The sequence below is a fragment of the Micromys minutus genome (assembly GCF_963924665.1).
Source record: "Micromys minutus genome assembly, chromosome: 22".
NCBI classification, from domain to species: Eukaryota; Metazoa; Chordata; class Mammalia; order Rodentia; family Muridae; genus Micromys; species Micromys minutus.
Genome location: NC_137957.1, coordinates 22,347,654 through 22,356,300, shown reverse-complemented (window position 1 = coordinate 22,356,300; position 8,647 = coordinate 22,347,654). Strand labels below are relative to the sequence as shown.

Here is an 8,647-nt window from a genome sequence, read left to right as displayed (position 1 = left end):
GGTTGCTGCTTTTTCGGAAACAGGAAAAACCCTCATAGTCTTAAGGTATATGAATTATCAGTCATGGGGAAAGTAGTTTTCTCAGGGAGAGCCTCCAAGGACAAGATTTTTCTGATCTTATTAGTTCTTTTAATCAGTTAGCACAGGAGTCCCTAGGCTCAGCCATGTAATTAAGATCAAGTATTGCATCAATAGGCTTTCTTTCGTTTTCATTCTGTGGAAAAAAATAGGCTAGGAAGGCAAATAAATTAAGGAACACATACACACACACACACACACACACACACACACAGAGAGAGAGAGAGAGAGAGAGAGAGAGAGAGAGAGAGAATTGGAACTTTAAAACCATACAGGAAAAACCCAGTTCAAATCTCATTCCGTCACTTCCTGGTTGACCCTGGGGTGTTGAATAACCTCTTCATGCCCTGTCTTAGTCAGGGTGACCGTGGCTATGATGAAACAGCATAACCAAGAGCAACCCAGGGAGGGAAGAATTTATTTGGCTTACATATCCTGAATCACAGGCCAATGATAGAGGCCAAGGCAGGAACCTGGAGGCATGAGTTGATGCAGAGGCCATGGAGGATGCTGTTTTCTGGCCTGGTCCTTATGGCTTGCTCAGCCTGCTCTCTTACAGCATCCAAGATATCCAGCCCAGGGGTGGCACAGCAACCAGTAATGAAGAAAATGTCCTGCAGGCTTGCCTATGGCTCTGTCTTATGGAGGCCTTTTCTCAGCTGAGGTTCTCCACTCTCAGATGACTCAAACTTGTGTCAGGTTGACATAAAGCTAGCCAGCACAAGTTCTGTTCCAACATCCGCTGCATTTGTCCCTTTCCTGTTCGGTGTGTGTGGTTGAGGAATGCGGCCACTGGTCTCTCGAAATGTGGCAAGCATCAGCCTCACGAAGTGACCCAGTATCAGAAGGGCAACGATTCCCTGTCTGCCCAAGGAAAGCAGAGCTTCCATCCAAAGCACAGAGGCTACGGTGGGCAGACAAAGCCAACTTTCCGAAAGATGGCCAAAACCACAAAGAAGACTGCGCTCAGGCTTGGGCGATGAACCCAACTGCAGATCCAAGAGGATGCTGGCCACTAAGAGATGCAAGCATTTTGACCTGGGAGGCGACAAGAAGAGAAAGTTCTAAAACGTGTGTTCTCTGAGAGGAAGATACAGAAGCGGTAGAAAAATGACCTGCTAGAGAATAAAGTTATTGTTCATGATAAAAACAAAACTAGCCAGCCGTTGTAGCTGTCTTTTTGCCACTTTGTGGGTCCTTCTTTCTTCCATCCTTCTCCACCCTTTTTACACCCTTCTAATCCCCTAATGCTAGATAAGAGAGGAAAGGGACCCCTGAATAAAGTCAGGGTCAGAAATGGGGTGATGCTATCATTAGAGTATTTCCTGTTGATTAGGGTTGTTAAGTTCCTTGGGGCAAGTTTGATCTCTGTCAGGATGTCTAATTTCTCTCCCTGTCGTTTCTTGTTTGCATGTGGCTACTTAACAAACCACAACCAACAGCAACCAACAAACAACCCACCCCAAATCTCAGGGCCCTAGCATTTATATACCCTCTAAAAAGTACCCAGAATTCCAAATGTCAGACAATCACAGAAACTATCTGTGTTTGGCAAAATCATACCCCTGCTAGAGCATGAGGCAAATCAGTCATCCACTGTGTACAATCTGAAGCAGCCCCATATCCCACACCTTAGATTAAAATGCAAACATAATCCTACCATATGCCTCTGTCCACCAGAGACACCGAAATTCCAAAATTGTCACTATACCTCAGTCAGTGGAGGAAAGCGAGTAATAAGAGGTCAGAAAATAGAGCCAAACCCCGTTAGGGATTTTTACAAACATGGCCCAGGACTCTCAAACTGTTTTAGGAGGAATGATATACGGGTACACCATAAAGCCGAAGTAAAAGCATCCTGTGCTCTGACCCTTTGACCAGGACCCAACTTGTATTGAGCAGGACTACCTTTATTTGGGTACCTCTGATTTTCATGGCCCTTATTTGCATGGTAAAGATTGCACACGGGCTATCTGGACATGTCAGGAAGACAGCCACCCAAGCTATGAAAGCAGTTCTCTTCAGTGGAGAGTCTCTCCTAGTCTCGCTCCCAATGGTGGCTGCTGTATTCTAGCCAGCCTGGGCTTCTCCCCTCTTTGTACTTAAATCTGTTCTTCTAGTAACAGAGCTTTTTTATAGTGTCTTGCCACTATGGTAGTGAGAAAGAGATTGGAGGGTGGCCGTAGGTCCAAAGGGAACTCCAATCCCTCCAAATTTCAAAAGGCAGACCTAACGTCCATAAATGAGCTCAGGCTGGGCTATGGGAGGATTTCTGGTGGTTGAACAAATGCCAACGTTCTTAGGAACTTGTGAAGACTGTTTACCAAAAAGGATCATTTCTCTTACCTCTGGACAAAAGGTTTTCCAATGAACATACAGCTATGGTGCCCACCAGCATGTCCATGCTAGTCTCAAAGCCCCCTCAGCCCCTACTCAGGGGCTAGTCTCCTGGCTCGTCCCTCCCCAGCTGCTCACTGTTCTTACTTCTTTTTCTCTCCCCTGTTCTTCTGTTGACTCTCACAGATAGCCCTGGCCACATTCAGTCTACTTCTCTCTGTGTTCTGGGCTCTTCCAGATGCCTCTGGCATCTCTCTCTTTCTGTCTCTGTCTGCCTCTCTCTCTCTCTGTCTCTCTGTCTCTATCTCTCTCTCTGCCTCTCTGTCTCTGTGTGTCTCTCTTTCTCTCTCTCTCTCTATCTTTCATATCTACAGTTAAAACCTCCTCTATACCCAGACAATGAAGTGGTCACGCTATCAGTTTATACAGGTAGTGAGTTCACCATTTAGACTAGAAGAGTTGGTTGGGGCATTTTCATTTGTGCAGAGGATGGGGTCACCTATTATCGCGAGCCCCACTTCCCACCGGCAGGAAAAGACGTGCAACAACAGGATTCTTCTGCGAACAACCTTTATTGTACAATACTCTGAGCAGGGGACCACGTGGATGGGAAATGCACTGCTTTTATACGCCCAGGAGACTCGTGTCACTACCTGATTGGTGCACCCTCCAGTAACTCATTAGCATGCCCTGAGAGCGGGCTGTGACGTCTGTGGCACATGCACACTATGTCTCTTGGGCTCTGTTTGCTGAGTCATGGGTGGGAAGCCGGCGCCATGTTTGGGTGCAGCACAAACGGCTCTCAACAACCTATAACATCCCCTGATTAGAACTTCAGAATTCCGTGCTTGGGGAAACTCCCAGTGGGGATTAGAGACTGCAGGTTTCTAGTCTTGTATTAATGGACTTCCCTTCACCACTTTCTCTCATAAGAATCAAGATAATATCTGAGGTGCTAAGCCATCGACAAAAAGAAAAAAAAAAAGGCAAGGAAAGAAGCTGATGCTCCCGGGTATAGTGAAGGAGGAAGTTTATTATAGACACATGGGAGAGCATAAAGACAGATGGATATGGGACAGTCCAGAGTAGTCATGGCTCTGAGCCATGTAAGGAGGGGAATCAAGTACAACAGTCAGGAGGCCAAAGGTACAAAAGGAACAAAAAGGGGCAAAGAATAGGTAACTAAAGCATCTGGATCGTGTAGGGAAGAGCCTCTGGGTAGAGAGTGGCGTACGCCGTCTATACGCTGTAAGAGGCAGGGACTGAGGGATGCTGGGAGAACCTGCAGGTCAGGTCTTCTTTGATGTTTGTTAAGTCAGCCATTTGTCCCAGGTTTAAAACTTAACACTGAAAGGATTAATTAACATAAAATATATGAATTTTAGCACAAATAAGGGTCATACAATAAATATTTACCAATATTTATAAAAGCCATCTTTTGATAAGTATGGGTCACTGCTAAATTTGACTAGAGAGAAACTAGAGTTAAAATATTGCTTTTTTTTTTTTATGTCCTTGAGATTTACACTGCAAATAAACACATGTTTTCCTTTTAGATAGTGTCTTCTGCCCAGATTGACAAGTTGACTTTGAATTCTGATCATCCCGAATCTACCTTCCAGTGCTGGGATATACGAGCCTGCACCCGCATGCTTAAATTATGTGGTACTGGGTTCAACCCAGCCAGAGCGGGGCGGGGCAGGGCGGGGGGGGGGGGCTTCATGCATGTTAGGCAGATTCTCTGTTCACTGACTACATACATGATCAACTATCTCCTATCTCTGTTCCCAGTCTTATAAATTCAACCTTCTATTTTCTGTATATATATATATATATATTATACATATATATATGTATAAATATTATTAAGGTTGTGTACAGTTCCTCCTTCAATATAACCACTTAAATGTCCAACAGGCAGGCAGAGGACTGAATTCACAAACTTCCTCTTTCTGGCTTCCTGATTTCTGTTAGTGGTATAACTGCTTCCCAGAAACTCATGGTTGAAACACTAATTATTTTTGACCTACCACTTCCGTGTCATCAGCTACTGACCTCTACCATTGTTCTCAAAGTTTGTCCTCACCCTTCTCCATCTCTCTGGCAACTGTCTAGTTCAGGACACCACCTTGGCTTTATTTCAACTTTCTCTTTCTCCCATCAAACTGAATTTAAGCCAGAACATCTTAGCCTGTTCCACCATCTTCGCACCCACTCAGCCATCTTCAGTGGCTCCCATAGAAATAAAGGCGATTCAGTGTCTCCTAAAATGTGACCTGAAGGGAAGACACACAAGCAAACCAGCGACTTAAGACACTACCGGCTTTTTTGGGGGGAGGGTGGCAACGTGGGGGGCTTTGTATAAGAATTGTAATCTGTTGCCTACCTAACTAGGGTAGTAATAGGGCAGAACTTGGGGAGGAGTGGGGTGCGGGGGGAAAAAAGTTAAAAATTTTTCTGTTTTGGCTGGAGTTCGGTGTTTTCTATGAGTAGCCTGTGAGAAGTCAGTTAAAGATTGTCAGGTGATACACAAACATCTTCCCTGGCTGGCAAGGACTTCGGGTCCACCAGGCAATCCAGCGTCTAGAGAAATGAGTTAATGTATTTCCAGAAATTAAACTCACTGCAGTTACTGGAATTGTCACAATTCTACCAGATGGGGTTTTACAAAAGAACATTCTGTTCTGGCTGCCACTTCTGGGAGATGCTGTTAACCGCACAGCTCACAGCTTTCTGAACCGGGTATCACTCTATAGTCCAGGCTGGTCTTGAACCTGAGCTTCTCCCAGCCTCATAATACCCTTATTTTCTAACTTTAGTAAATGTTACTATTTTATATTCTGCTTTTTAAAACTTGAACTCATTTTATTTGCACAAATAATGTCATTCATTTAAGACTAAAGGTCAGTTCTTTTTCTAGGAAGACATAAAACATTTGCAGAAATTGGCTTTGATAATTTCAAATAAATATACAGATGTAAGAATAACCAAAAAATGAAATTCTATCCTGAAGGGTAAGATGTCACTGAAGTGACTAAGGAAGGGAACAGCATCTTATCCGGACTCTACTTGAGTTTGCTTAGTTCCAGCCCTCCACCCTACAACGGTCATGTCTGCCTCAGGAAACATTTGCCATTTCTATGACTTTGACCATGGTCCAGATATATTAACCAAAATAGTTAGTGTAAAGTAAAATAGCTGAAGAAGGTATAAGTTAAAAATAATTGTCATGTTATATCTGAAATAATTACTATGCTTGGCCAAGAGTGAACACTTCAAGGTTATTGTGACTCCTTGTCTAACTTCGGTGTCACTTGTGGTCTTTGTGATTTTTTCGCCTTTAGAAACAGTGTGCCCCTGAGCTTCCACACCAAGAGGCATGAGACTTGGTCAGCAGCTAATAAAGGACTTCTTATACTTTCAGTAGGCTACGTGTGCATGCTTGCTGGTGCCTTTCTCACACGGATGGTTACAGTAACAAGATTAAAATCAAGTCAATGAGCTTTATTGTAAGGGGCCAGTGAAATGACTCAGCATGGCAGGGGCTTGCTAATCCTGACCACCTGAGTCTGGTCCTCAAACCCAAATCCGGGAAGAAGAACCGACTCTAGCACATTGTTCTCTGATCTCCACAAGCAGACAATGACTTGAGTGCACAGTCTCACAAACAAGTAAGTGAATAAATGAACGAAACCTTAAAAAATATTAATTGGAGATCTAGTCAACTGGATAAAATGAAAGATAAGTAATTTCTACTTTGGCAAAACAGAGTGGCTATTTAAAGATAGGAAAACGGACTAGAACAGAGTTTGTGGATCATGACATTATCAAACATCACCAAACAGAAACTGCCAACAAGACAATAAGTAAACCAGGATTTCTTTTACATTTTCAACTTAATTTTTATAGTGTGTGTGTACAAGTGTGTGCATGTGCAACGACTCACATGTTCACATGTAGAGGTCAGAGTACAACTTTATGGAGTTGGTTCTCTTGTTCTAACATGTGGTTTCCAGGAATCAAACTCAGTTCTTCAGGCTTACATATTAAGCACTTTCCCAGATGCTGGCCCAAGCTGGAATTATTTATAAAACTGCAGACCTTTTTTTTTTCCCAGAGAGGCATTTTGTGGAAAAATGGACTACTGTCACCTAAAACTTCCCCTGATCAGAGGTTCTGAGAGACAAAAGGTTTTGCTAAAGTTACCAGAAAGTCAGCTGCAGAATGCATTGTATGCATGTATGAAATTTTCAAATAGCTAATAGAAATATTAATTTTTAAAATGTTACCTACAAGCTAGACATAGCACTGGGAAGTGGAGACCAGAAGATTAATAGTTATTGATCATCCCGAGTTACATTTGAGGCCAGCCTGGGATACGTGAGACTTTGTATAAAAAAAAAAAAATGTCTAAAGAATCCAAGAGTATTATATTACTTTTCTACAGTGATAAAATATCATGCCAGAGGCAAGGAGGAAGGGCTTGCTTTGGACTTACAGTTCCAAAGGGATGAGTTCAGCTCCATTGTTTCAGTAAGTGTGGCAGCAGGTAGACGTGGCATCTGGAGCAGCAGGAAGCAGAGAGAGCAAATTGGGAACAGTTTGTGGCTCTGAAACTTCACAGCCCACTCCACTGACTGACATACCTCCTCCAGCAAAGTCACAACTCCTAATCCTACCCAAACAGTGCCTCCAGATGCTGAGTATTCAAATACCCCGAGGGATGTGGAATTCAAACCACCACACCAAGAATCTACAAAGGCCTTTCAAGTCTCTACAAAGCCAAACCACATTTGACAATAATGATAAGATATAATGCATCTCACTGAATTGATGTTCATTCTATGAGGAGGGGAGGGGAGGAGAGGGGAGGGGAGAGAGGAGAGAGAGAAATTTAGAAAAACTGTTGTAGCCCACCATGGTGGCACATGTCTATGATCTCAACACAAGGAGAAAGATCACCAGTTCATAGTAAGATTATCTCAAAAAGTTTTTTTTTAATGAAACAGACTTTTATTAAGTCTTAAACTTTGAATATTTAAAGAAATTCTTGGAGATAAAATACATAATGTTTTCCTGATACATACCAAAGTTTTTCTCAGTGAAACAGATACATGTGATCGAATGGTTAGAGAAACCATTTTTTACAGGGGATCCATTCATACATAAAGAAAAGATGGTTAAGCTCTATGTAGCCCTGGCTGGCCTGGGACTCATGTGTAGACCAGGCTAGCCTCGTAATCAGAGAGATTTGCCTGTCTCCGCCTCCTAAGTGCTGAGATTAAAGCTATGCACCGCCATGCTTGGCTTTATATATACATTTTTTAAGGGAACAAAAATTTATTTCGGTTTTGAGGGGATATAGCATATCAGGTTGGGGAAGGCTGAGTGCCAGACGGTCTCCTCCATGTTAACAGGAATGAACATGTTAACAGGTTGAATCTGGGATTATTCAACCTTTCATATCTCCGAATAATGAGAAGCAGGGAAAGGGGAGCTAAACATGGTGGTTTATGCCTATGATTCTAGCAGTTGGGAGGCTGAAGCTGGGGGATTGCTGTGAGTTCACAACTAGCCTGGGTTATAGAGTAAGATTCTATCTCAAAACAAAGAAACTAAACCCCAAACTGGACATAAATAGGTTTGGTTATATTTCTGTAAGAAGCAGTCAAGTAAATAGCAGTTTTGAGGTTTCTGGGGTGACCTGAGTTCCTTGCCAGGTGGCCGTCTCCGCAGGCAGGCTACTGCACAACAGCTTGTTCCTTCAAGGTCAATGTGAAAGTGAGAGTCTGCGGGTGAGCTGTAATGTGACTGTCCATCACATGGCCTGGTGGCGTGATGTAACCACAGGACTGAAGTCTTCCCAGCTGGGTCCTCGTCAGCCAACTGAAATTCCACCCAGGCTCGGAGAGAGGCTTCAAGAAAGACCTCAGCGCCCCCCGCCCCAAACAAGGGACCACTGAGCGTTATCTTAGAGGCTGTCTGCCCCATGTACTGATAGAGGAAGGAAATCAATGAATAAATATCCCCCTCTATTCATGGAGCCAATTCTTGGTGAATTCTACTACATTCTTTATGTACTTATTCATTTGGCTTACGAGGCTAGAGCAGTGTGTTTATGTTGTATACGTGTGTGTGTGTGTGTGTGTGTATGTGTGTGTGTGTGTGCGTGCATGTGCAGGTGTGCACACCTGTGGAGGCCAAAGGTTGACATCAGGAGTTGTCCTGTACT

At 43.3% G+C, this 8,647-nt stretch overlaps 1 long non-coding RNA gene across 1 annotated transcript; it reads right to left on the bottom strand.

Annotated features, from left to right (window-relative positions):
* Positions 1-3,487: 3,487 nt before the first annotated feature.
* On the bottom strand, positions 3,488-8,189 carry LOC308434628. The gene is made up of 3 exons (XR_013975487.1): positions 8,120-8,189; positions 6,914-6,977; positions 3,488-3,762 (listed from the first exon to the last, which is right to left on the bottom strand). It is a non-coding gene; the product is annotated as an uncharacterized lncRNA (long non-coding RNA).
* Between the last annotated feature and the right edge of the window lie 458 nt (positions 8,190-8,647).